Source organism: Salvelinus namaycush, chromosome 13 (assembly GCF_016432855.1).
Source record: "Salvelinus namaycush isolate Seneca chromosome 13, SaNama_1.0, whole genome shotgun sequence".
In the NCBI taxonomy this organism is placed as follows: Eukaryota; Metazoa; Chordata; class Actinopteri; order Salmoniformes; family Salmonidae; genus Salvelinus; species Salvelinus namaycush.
The window spans coordinates 34,997,816-35,010,244 of NC_052319.1; the positions used below are offsets into that span (position 1 = coordinate 34,997,816).

Genomic DNA, 12,429 nt, shown 5'->3' on the forward strand with positions numbered 1-12,429 from the left:
GAGAGAGAGTGTGTCTGGCACTGCTTTTTCAACTCCTACTCTCAACAGCTGCATAAAATACACCCAGACTTTCCCCTGCCAACTCTCCTCCCCTCCTTCTCCCCCCACCCCTCTCTCGCTCTCTCTCACACATACACAGACCACACCAGACCTCCGGCTAGGCTGGATATCCCTAGCTTCCTCTCCTATATTTGCCACTGAGACCTAACAGATGAGTCTCAACCAACACAATGTCTCCCCCCCTCCCTTCCTTCCTCTTTCTGGGTCACTCTCTCTTCCTCTCCTCCTTTTCCTCTTTCTGGGTCACTCTCTCTTCCTCATCACATTTCTCCAACTCACTGCATGGCATGACTTTGCAAAATGCAAATTGAACCCAAACATGTACAGTCCATTGTCCATGGCCATCCCCTTTCAATATATTTGGGTGGGGTTGCATATTTGAGGGTGAATTGTGAGATAATGTTTTAATATTGTAGGTAGTAAAGGCCAATCTTCCAATCTTCCTTACATTGGCCTCGAACTCAGGAAGTACACATCTGCCCATCTAGTTCACTGTGTATGACAGCACAGCCTTTACTGTCGTCACACCCAAGGTCTCAGATATTTTACACACACACACACACACACACACACACACACACACACACACACACACACACACACACACACACACACACACACACACACCCCTGCTTAAGAGAGCCAGTAATCAAAAGGTTGCCGGTTCGAATCTCTGAGCAGACTTGGTTACAAATCTGTCTATGTGCCCTTGACTAAGGTACTTAACCCTAATTGCTCCTGTATGAAGCTCTGGATAAGAGCGTCAAATTACTAAAATGTAAACATAAAAATGACTCAGTCTGAGTTTTCAAGTGCCAGAATTTGACAGCTCATCATTGAACTTGGACGATCTGGTTCTCTCTCTTCTTGCGTTTTTTCCACTTCCCTCGCTCTCACTCATAATCCTATATTTTACCTCTTCACTTTCCTTATCCCACTCTCTTTCTCTGCCTGAGCCTTCCATTACGCTATGCTGTCATCCCTCAGTAAATTTCTACCTTTCACTTAATTTTTCTCTTTTACCGTACTCTGTCACCCTCCCCCTTGTCTCTCGCTCATATTTTGTTTTACACGCCCGCCCCAACGCGCGTGTGTGCGCTGGAGGTTTATGGTAATTGCGGTCTCCCGACAGGCCTTCTGGGTAGTCTGAGATTGGGAGAGTTTCTCGCAGTACAACACTCCACTCATTCCGCGCCGCGCACCCCGTTCGGCGTCCTCAGCAACTCCGCAAACGAAGCTACCAAGAGCTTTATGATGAACAACGACGGAAAGTTAAACAATTCCGACCTTTCTCACAATATCGCTGGATATAAATAGTATTTTTGGAATAGATCGGGAATGACGAGAGTGGAAGTAAGAGCGTTGAAACGGCGTGCTCAAATAGAACCCAACATGGCGCTGCCTACGACCGAGCTGAATTCATTTCTGGAGTCCGCGGACCTCGCCACCTGTATGCTTGCGCTCTGCTAAACGGTACGTTACCACGTCTCTGGGTCGTTCTGTAAAGAATGATTGAAAATCTTTCTAGGGATTTGTCACACGAAGTCGAATTTTGCCGACATTTTCTCTCTTTAAAAAAGTATTTAGAAAATAACACATCGAGTAACATTTGGTAAAATTGACTGACAAGGAAATACACAGTAAGAAACACTTCTGAATGTTTATATCCAACGACTTGAATATTCACGGGCCCGGGAAGGGATGGATGTCTATGCTTTTATAAAGGAATCCTAACCTGAATGCACGGATCTTTGCTCAGAGCCGTGAACAACTTGGGGGGAAAAAACTGGAAAAAGGCGTCAAGTTGACAGCAGACGATTGGAATTAGCGGCTAACTGCCAGGTAAGACAATTTTGTAGGCAATAAAGACGTTTGGTGTTTTATTCTGTCTGCCACTGTTGAATTGTAAACCATGGTCTCCCCGCTTATGAGAGGATAGCCTATATTGTGAATAGTCTATCACCACAACGACTGCGACATAGATGGATTATTCCAAATTGACTGTCAATCTCAGAAGTTTAAGCATAAAAATACGAACAATTGTCTACAGCTCTTGTACAGGTTCGGAGTGATTTGATCTCCGTGTGTGGGAGAAGGGGGAGAGAGTGGAATGGCAACTTCTAAGAATAGCGCATAGGGTGGTCTTTGTGTGTTTCGGCGGGGCAGTGGCATGTGGTTGATAAATAACATTGGTTGTTTAGTCATTCAGCCCTGGGCTAGGCGACAGGGTCCTGTCAACCAGGAGAGTCGGATGAGTCGGAAGGTCAGGACGAGGCTTCGCTGTCAGCAGTCTGGTCAGCGAACGGTTCCAAGAATGTTTGGATGGAAATTGACTGATAATACTTGTTCCTTGTTAATTAGGCTAGGCTACTAAATTAACCTTGTTTTCTTCAAAAGATCGAAGCGTGTATCGAGTGTTTTGAAACGAGTGTTCTTAATCTGTGTGTGTGCGCGCGTGCTAAACAAGGTTACGGAATACAGCCTCGCCCTGACTGAGGAGCGGATTGTTCCGTTTACATACGGTTCAACACTGCGTGTGTGTTTATGAGTGCGTGTAGTGTGAGGTACAGAGGAGAGCTAGTTGACCCGGAGGGGTAGAGTGCGAGATGTGCGGAGCAGATAGAAACCTACCTACCACACACGGGATCTGTCAGCGGAGAAACGCACCGAAAACACTTCAGTCCTCCAGAGTGTGAACCTGATCTGGGAAACAGACTGTAGGGCTTTTTGCCTCCCTGGCCGTTTAGGGCCTAAATCACCACCTTGCACCAGCTAATTCCTTTAACCTACTTTTTGGTAGATATTTGTATTGGCTATTGTTACTCCTGTTGTCCATGTCCTTACTGCGCACGCAGCCAAAGCCCCGTGCCAGGTTTTCTCAGCGCATGCAGTGTGTCTCTTCTGGCCAGTGATAGTACACTAATTGGGGATCGCTCACGCGATCGATGTTTCCAGCACATTGGCGAGGTTAGTTACGGATCTAGAATGTTAAGAGTTGACCAAATCCTCTCTGGTAATACAAAAAAATACACCAGTATAGTACACCAACACCCACATCCTGTTTAGCATATACTTCCTAAGTAGGCTATACCTCGCTTGCCTGAGCATATAGCCTAGGGCCCTAGGCCTATAGCTACTATGCAAGGAGGAACGGGCCATGGGGAGAATCTCAATTGCATACTCCTGGCGCCCTCTCACTTACTTCACAAAACCCATTGGAGGAGAAGGTCAGAGGGGAGGGACCTCTGGCTTTCTCTAAAATCGGTTTTGAGAAGGAGGAGAGATGACGCAAGGAGTGTGCAATTGAGATTCTCCCCATGGCCTACTCTTTCCCCAACTACCTTGAGCTGGGTAAGGAAACTGAGATATCTGACATAGTGTTTCCCCTTCGCTGTGGCAGATAAGTGATCACTTCATATAGACCAATAGGCAGTGGGCCAACGTCAGTGAGAGCTTGCATTGCTATTGGCCCATGACATGACTCGGCAATGATCATAAGTAGGCCTACCCTGAAGGGGGGAAATTAAGAGCTGGTTTTGGACAGAGAAGGCTTTGGTCTGTGCGAACTGAATCATAGTAGAAGCAAGTGGGAACGTTACATTTGAGACAGTTAAAGAAATGGAAAGTCTTGTGTGTCTTGAAGAGTGAAAACAGTAGTTTGGTTTCCATGTTAGTTGACGTTTGAGACTCCCCTGTTAGTGCTGAATATCGTACAGTACTGGGAAAGAAGCATTAAGAGGGTTGTTGTACCTCTACAAGATACATTTTATGAACCAGGTATTAAATTCCAAAAGCCTTACCACGGGATGTTTCTTAAATCGCGAGTGACAAGCAGTGTGTTTGCCTTCCTCCAAACCTTGAGTGGCCTTGCTCACAGCACAGAGCGCACACACACAGCATGTGGGGGAGGTTTTCTATTTAGCCAAATCTTATCGATTTGTTGGATAATGCCACCGTATGGGACTCTCTTCTTTGCGTAATGAGGCGCACTTAGCATCTTTATAACTATTGTGATTGCTTGTGAGTGACCCTTATTTTGAAAACGTGTTTTATTTACAAAATATGTGCACATTAAGTGGTTGTTGTATCCTCCTTTGTGGGATTATTGAAAGACAGTCTGGATAAGAGTCTCTGGATGACCCATAGAAAACGACCCGTTCTTCACCAAGCTGCGTTAGTGAATAGCGTTGTCGTTTAATCAGCAGCAGACCTACGGTTCCTTTCGATGACTGAGTTGATTCCACCCCAGGTCCGTAGGTCTGCTGCTGATTTAAACGTTGATTCCACCCCAGGTCCGTAGGTCTGAGGCTACTAAACTTCATGAAGCCTAAAACCGCTGCTTTACATTTTGAACTGGCTGCAGGTCATTTTTTAGAGCATCCCATTGGACTGTTTTGTGCATCATTTTCCACTGTGCTCGGGTGAAGAGATCACCCGTGCTGAGCCATTCCCCATGTAGCCGTTCGCGCGCAGAGAGAGAGAGACTGTCTGTTTAGTGGAGCATTTGAAGTTATTTCGTGTGAATGCTATTTTGTAGCCGCCACAAGTTTATGAATAACTTCAACAGACATGGGAGAATCGCCAAGGTTTATAGAGCTTGCATTCTTGGCAAACCTTTTAAACATCACGGGTTGCGAGCCTGGTTGAATAGCTCGCGGTCACGCGTAACAAAGGGTCGTCATGCTAGAAGGGCTGATCTCTCCGCTCCATACACTATACCAGGGATTCCCAAACTCGGTCCTGGGCCCCCCCTTGGTACACCATTTGGTTTTTGCCCTAGCACTACACAGCTGATTTCAATTACTCAAAGCTTGATGATGATATTTGAGTGAGGTGGGGGACCGAGTTAAACCCTGCACTATACAATTACCATCATGTCCATATGGGCAGGTTGTCAGAGGGACTTCATAACCCTATGTACTAGAATGAAGTTTGCCTAGACATTGATCTTATGCCAGTTTTGCGTTTCTCCCTTAATTTATGGCTGCAAGGGAAAGTATTGAGTAGCCAGTTAAATCGTGCCCATTTCAAACGGCCTCGTACTCAATTCTTGCTCGTACAATATGCATATTATTATTATTATTGGATAGAAAACACTCTCTAGTTTCTAAAACCGTTGGAATTATTTCTCTGAGTGAAACAGAACTCCTTCTGCAGCACTTTTCCTGACCAGGAAGTGAAATGTCAGAAATCGATGCTCTGTTCAACTTCTTGCCTATACATGGGCATAAGACGTAAGAGCCTACGTACATTTCATACACCTTCCCCTGGTTGGTCAAGAGGTGGTGAGAGAAAAAAATGTGTGTTTATCTTGGTCTAAGGTGGAATAAAAGCTCTTTCTTTGACGTGACCGTCCACTTCCGGTTTCTGGAGCGCGCAAAGGGGACATGGATTTGGCTTCTTTTTAGCTGTTGTTATGAACGAATAACTTCTCCGTCTTAGATTGTTTTTGATACATGTGTCCATATCATCGTAAAGTATGTTTTTTCAATATAGTTTAATCAGATTATTGAAATTTTTTCGGGAGTTTTGCCGTGATCCGTTCTCTGACTTTGATTACGTTGGAGATATATGTAGCACTTGGCAAGTGCCCATGCTAAATGAAGAGGGGAATTTGCCGTTCCAGTTCAAAACAACGACTTTTCTGGACAAAGAACACCTTGTCCAACATTCTGACGAAAGATCACCAAAAGTAAGAAACATTTTATAATGCTATTTCTAATATCTGTCGTGCATGTGAACTGGCCGTCGGCGCCCAAGTGTTTCTGGCTATTGTGGCTACGCTAATATAGCGCTACATTTTGTTTTCGCTGTAAAACATTTAATAAATCGGAAATATTGTCTGGAATCACAAGATGCCTGTCTTTCAATTGCTGCACACTATGTATTTTTCTGAAATGTTTTATGATGAGTAATTAGGTATTTGACGTTGGTGTCTGTAAATATTATGGCTGCTTTCGGTGCAATTTCTGATTGTAGCTGAAATGTGAACTATGATTTATACCTGAAATATGCAAATTTTTCGAACAAAACATATGCTATACATAAATATGTTATCAGACTGTCATCTGATTAAGTTTTTTCTTGGTTAGTGGCTATTTATTTCTTTATTTGGTCGAATTTGTGATAGCTAGTGATGGAGTAAGAAACTGATGGAGTTAGAAAAGTGGTGTCTTTTGCTAACGTGGTTAGCTAATAGATTTACATATTTTGTCTTCCCTGTAAAACATTTTAAAAATCGGACATGTTGGCTTGATTCACAAGATGTGTACCTTTCATATGCTGTATTGGACTTGTTAATGTGTGAAAGTTAAATATTTAAAAAAAATATCTTTTGAATTTCGCGCCCTGCACTTGAGCTGGATGTTGTCATAAGTGTACCGGTGTCGGGCTGCCGCCCAAACAGGTTAAATGATTGGATCTGGGAGGGTATAGCCTACTACCTCGATCTGTACCTGTTGCTGACATGCTATGCTGTTTTAGGTCACTCTTTATGTAGTGTTGTCTCTCTTGTCGTGATGTGTGTGTTGTCCCCGCAGGAGGCCTTTTGCCTTTTGGTAGGCCGTCATTGTAAATAAGTGTTTGTTCTTAACTGACTTGCCTAGTTAAACAAAGCTGAAATAAATCAAAATAAAGTACATGAGGGCACCTTCTATACTCGGAGCTGGTAGGCTACTGTCCAGCCGTTTGATGGATCTCATATTTGTGACGGTGTCTCAAAGGCTCCGCGCAGGGAGGCGTGGAGATGATAACCGTGCTATCTGTCCCAGACCTGCTGTTTTCAACTCTCTAGAGACAGCAGGAGCGGTAGAGATACTCTCAATGATCGGCTATGAAAAGCCAACTGACATTTACTCCTGAGGTGCTGACTTGTTGCACCCTCAAAAACGACTGTGTTTTTATTATTTGACCGTGCTGGTCATTTATGAACATTTGAACATCTTGGCCATGTTCTGTTATAATCTCCACCCGGCCACCCCTCATAGCCTGGTATATTGATATGTCAATATAATCCTATATGACCATGCAGTTAACCACGTCTGTGTCACCTGACTTTGGTTTGATATGGTACTTTGATGAAATGGACAGTCAACCTTGTGTATTTTAAATGGGGGAGTGAGAAATCATGTCTGTAGGCCTATGACCTAGGTATTAAAAATAACCGTCATGTTTTTTTATTATTTCATGGTATATCGTGCTGCAGATATAAAAAAATATATAGATATATATTAACATGCTGCAGTTATGGCGAAGTGTGACGTTTTATTTTGAGCTTGTGTTGGTACATCCACTGTCATGTTGTCCTGCGGTTGATTGTAGCCCAGAGTATATTAGGCAATGCCTTCTGGTTGCTGAGACTAATCTTCAGGCCGCCCGTTTTAGGCTGTCACACTTGTTGTTTGTGGTGTCGATTTACTGAATAAAACAACAATCCCAAAGCCACCGCTGCGCTCTTGGCTGTTCATACGATGTGTGAGAACAAAAGTGAACGCACAGCGGAGAGGCGGGGGTGATCGTGTTTCTGCGCGCTGCACGGCTCCCGGAGGAGACGTCATGGTTTGATTGAAGCTGTGCCTCCGCATACGCCTCCCGGGACCTTGCTCTGAAACGGGAGAGACCTTTTTTCCTCTCTGATTCACAGAGATTTTAGTTCCGCGAAGGCCCCAAGTGCACGGATCACTTCCCCACAGAGAGACATGCCACTGTATGGCACCCACAGCGCCGGGGAGAGAGACTTGGAAAAACTCATACTGGAATGAGAGACCGAATGTTTGGCACAGGCCTACATTTTTAAGTGTGACGATAAATAGCCTAATTTTATGTTATTTAATTTGTTCTTATTTCAATTAATGGGGAATACAGGTCAGAATTAAGTGTATCAACCATCCCCGGTCTGTCCTTGGTCAGTTATTGAGTGTTTTTATATTTTCGTTCTAATGTTGCTTTTTTTCATGATCTCGCCGACTTAGAATATTGGGAGAGGATGTTGATTATGACACCTTGCCACCACTTCGCACTTCATCTCACCTCAGCAGGCCCGTTTTGATGCTAGGCAGTTCCACCATATTTGCAGCCCAGAATTTATAGCCAAAGAAGAAATTCGATTCAGATATTATATTCCCAAATAAAATCTATATAAAGATCGAGGCATGGCTTTCTCAAACCTCAAATGTATAATAGGATGTAAGTAAGCATTTCACTGTTGGTCTACACTTGTTCTTAACGAAGCATGTGACGAATACAATTTATATTTTGATTTGATTCAAAGAAAGGAGTTGGGATAAGGTGGGAGGTGACAAATATGCTCATCCTTGTTACTACAATCCTGCCTCTCTGGGGACATAAGGCCTATTTAGTCCTAATTTGGACAGGGATGAATGGTCTGGTTCAGCGGCCGTCCCCTGTTCTCCAGTGACAGCACGGGCCACACAATGTCGCGGTTGTTGGAGGTCATGCTGACGGGAGGATTGTCCCGCACCGACTTGCATGCGCCTGTGTGGAGGGAGGGCGCGAGGCCCTGTTTACAGCCCGCCTGCAAATAATGCAACAGCTGTTTGGAACCGCAATCGTCTCTCGCTCTGTCTCTCTCTCTCTGTACTTAGTTTATTGTCCCAGCTCGAACATACACAATCACACCGACCATACCATCACTTATAGCAGGCATTTTGCTGATATTATTCATTAAGATAAGTAATACTACTAGAGACATCTGGAGTTTGAAATGAAATAGGTTTGCTAATATTGGTGATTATTAATAAATGGGACACTTGATGGCTCAAACCATCAAACTAGTATTAGTAGCTTAAAGGATAATAAATAAATACACTTTGGTGCACATTAATGTTGCAAATGTATTGTTCTATTTATCGTTATTGCATCAATTCAGGCTATTTATCACAATATGGACTTTTGTCCAACTCTAATGATGATGATGTATATCAAGTGTTAAGCAAATGTTATGCTGCTGTGGCAGTACTGTTGATATTTAAACTAGGTAGCTTGCTGCACGTTCTCTGTACAGGGCAGACTGGGTAAAAAGCACAACCTGGCTCACGTGATCTCCTTACCGGGCAGACCAAAGGACGCGATGGGGGGTGACGAACTTGATGACGTAGAAATGATTTAAGGGGTGTTCAAACCAAAGAAAAAAACTCTATACAGAAACAAATGTAGTGCTTCAGAAACTATTTGCATCCTTTGACTTTTCCACATTTTGTTGTTACAGCCTGACTTTAAAATTGATTGAAATTAATATTCGTTGTCACTGGCCTACATACAACACCCCATAATGTAAAACTGGGAATATGTTTTTCAATTTTTTTAAACAAAAAATTAAAATGGAAAGCTGAAAAGTCTTGAGTCAATAAGTCTTCAACCCTAATTAACTTTGTTATGGTGAGCCTAAATACATTCAGGAGTAAAACACATGTTTAACAAGTCACATAATAAGTTGCATGGTCTCACTCTGTGTGCAGTAATAGTGTTTAACATGATTTTTGAATGACAACCTCATCTCTGTACCTCACACATACAATTATCTATAAGGTCCCTCAGTCGAGCAGTGAATTTCACACACCGATTTGACCACAATGACCAGGGAGTTTTCCCAATGCCTCACAAAGGGAACCTATTGGTAGATGGGTAAAAAATATATAGATCTGGCATTGAATATCACTTTGAGCATGGTGAAGTTATTAATTAAAAAGGAAAACTCTGCACACTGCTGCTCACACTCCCAGGTGATTTTATGCTTTACACTTTGGATGGTTTATCAATACACCCTCACTAAAAATATACTGGCGTCCTTCCTAACTCAGTTGCCGGAGAGGAAGGAAACCGCTAAGGGATTTCACCATGAGGCCAAAGTTGACTTTATTAATGACTGTGATGGGGGAGAACTGAAGATGGATCAACAAGTTACTCTACAATAATAGCCTAATTGACAGAGTGAAAAGGAAACCTGTACAGAGTAAAGAAATTAACTTAAGGTCCTGAATACAAAGCGTTATGTATGAGACAAATCAAACACAACACATCATTGAGTCCCACTTCATATTTTCAAGCATGGTGGTGGCTGCATCATGTTATGGGTAGGCTTGTCATCGGTTGTGTTTGAGATATTTTTGTGCCCAATAGAAATTAATGATAAATAATGTTTTGTCACTTTTATTGTAATTAAGAATATAATATATAATGTCACATTTTTTGTTCAGTGTATAAGGTTAAGTTTAGGCATTAACTCTGAATGGTTAAGATAGGCTTAATTTTTTATTAACTACTTTCTATCGCTAGATTCGAACTTGCAACCTTTTGAACGAGAGGCAGATGCCGGTTTCCACCTCATCTCCCCACGTCCTCAGAAGTCGAATACTGACTTGTGTCACGGGTGACCTTGCTAAACATTGATGTTATGTAGAATGAACCAGTAGTGCGTTCCACCTTGCCACCACATTCAGCAGCGTCTTTTGCGCATCACATAACCTGCACATTATTAAGTGTTAAAGCCTATTCTGTTCACATCGTTTAACTCGTTTTGGTATGGTGCTTTTATGGCTATGTGGGTGCCATCTATTCTGTTCATATTTGGGAACCCGTGGATGGCATCATGGCAAAGAAACCCCTCTTTAATAAAAAAAACTTTGTGCGATGGTGTATGGAAATTGCCAACACAGTCTCACATTCAATTCGCGCATATATGTACAAAATTTATTTCAGCAGATTTCGTGCGTTTTTGTGCATTTTTGGGGTGGTTCAATTCGTTTGAAAATACACGAATTTCTGTGCTTAATTCGTGCGAAAATACACGAATTTCTGTGCTACTTAATTCGTGCGAAAAGACACGAATTTAACCAGTAGGCGACACAAGCCTTTGCAACAACCATATAGACGCGATAATTTATATTTCATTTTTGTTCTTCTTAATGGCTAATTCAACGTCATGAATATACAGAAATGTTGTCTTTGTTTAACCATGTTTTAAAATGTGTCGTTGTATGCCTATATGTACTGCTTTAGACTTGCTGAACAGAATTTTTGAGAAAAGACGCACATTTACCTGCGACTTAATTCGTGGGAAATATTGTTTTATTAATGCCAATGCTGTTTTCTGTGCTTGATTTCGCTTAATAATTTGGATACTGGTGCACTTGTAATCAGAACGCCTTTTTGTCATGTAGGCAACCATACACGATTTTCTTCATAACCCATTTCATATTTTGTGGAGCCTAAATTACACCATTTTCTTCATAATGCATGTATTACATGTTAATGTAAAATAATGAATTATGTTGGCTTACACTTATGGCCTTTCCAAGGCCTTTCCATACCTTAAGGGAACATTTTAGCACTCGCCATATGGTTAGTGAGAAACGCCACATTGCAAATGTAAGGTCCCTTACTAGACGTCCTGCAACGTTTCTAAAATTCGCGGACGGCGTCGGGCCGTGAGCGGGGGAGAGATCTTTCAGGAAGTCATCAAACTAAATCTCTCGGACGTTCGGTTTCCGTTTTATAAAAATAACACATTTTGGTCATTTTTACGCAGTCTAGGAAATTCCCACCAGAGGGAAAATAAATAATATTGCAAATGCACAAGCACATTGCAAATGCATGTGGCCTTTTCTCCTAAACGGAAAATATTTCGAAGACGTAATGGACAGTTGGCCCCGAACAAGATGGCGTCGAGGCCTCAACGCTTTTTGAGTTATGGCCATTTTTCTGGGATTAAAGGTCAAAAACGTAAAGTAGGGTTCTAATTTGACCGCTTCACGTCAAAGTACATAAGCATACGGTGTCAGGAAAAAAAGAACCAGCCATTTATCTATCGTAATTTAAGAGAAATCGTACATTGACAAATTGGTCATGTTCACAAAAAGGAGTTAAAAAAAAAAAAGTTACAGATCCAGTTGCAGTGTGTTCAGACGAACATTTTTTAAGTGGGTCTCGAAGCTCTGCCACTGCATCGCAGTGCTAGCTGCGCCACCAGAGTCTCTGGGTTCGCGCCCAGGTTCTGCCGCAGCCGGCCGCGACCGGGAGGTCCGTTGGCCTAGCGTCGTCCGGGTTAGGGAGGGTTTGGCCGGTAGGGATATCCTTGTCTCATCGCGCTCCAGCGACTCCTGTGGCGGGCCGGGGCAGTGCGCGCTAGCCAAGTGGGCCATGTGCACGGTGTTTCCTCCGACACATTGGTGCGGCTGGCTTCCGGGTTGGAGGCGCGCTGTGTTAAGAAGCAGTGCGGCTTGGTTGGGTTGTGCTTCGGAGGACGCGTGGCTTTCGACCTTCGTCTCTCCTGAGCCCATACGGGAGTTGTAGCGATGAGACAAGATAGTAATTACTAGCGATTGGATACCACGAAGAAAAGGGGATAAAAGG

At 43.0% G+C, this 12,429-nt stretch overlaps 1 protein-coding gene across 1 annotated transcript in view; it reads left to right on the plus strand.

Moving 5' to 3' along the window:
• Positions 1-1,222: 1,222 nt before the first annotated feature.
• LOC120058109 (BCL-6 corepressor-like) overlaps positions 1,223-12,429 on the plus strand; it is a 74,874-nt gene continuing 63,667 nt past the window's right edge. The window contains exons 1-2 of the mRNA XM_039006585.1: positions 1,223-1,533; positions 1,820-1,902. The gene's annotated coding sequence lies outside the window, so the exon portion shown is untranslated. The remainder of the gene's footprint in view (positions 1,534-1,819; positions 1,903-12,429) is intronic.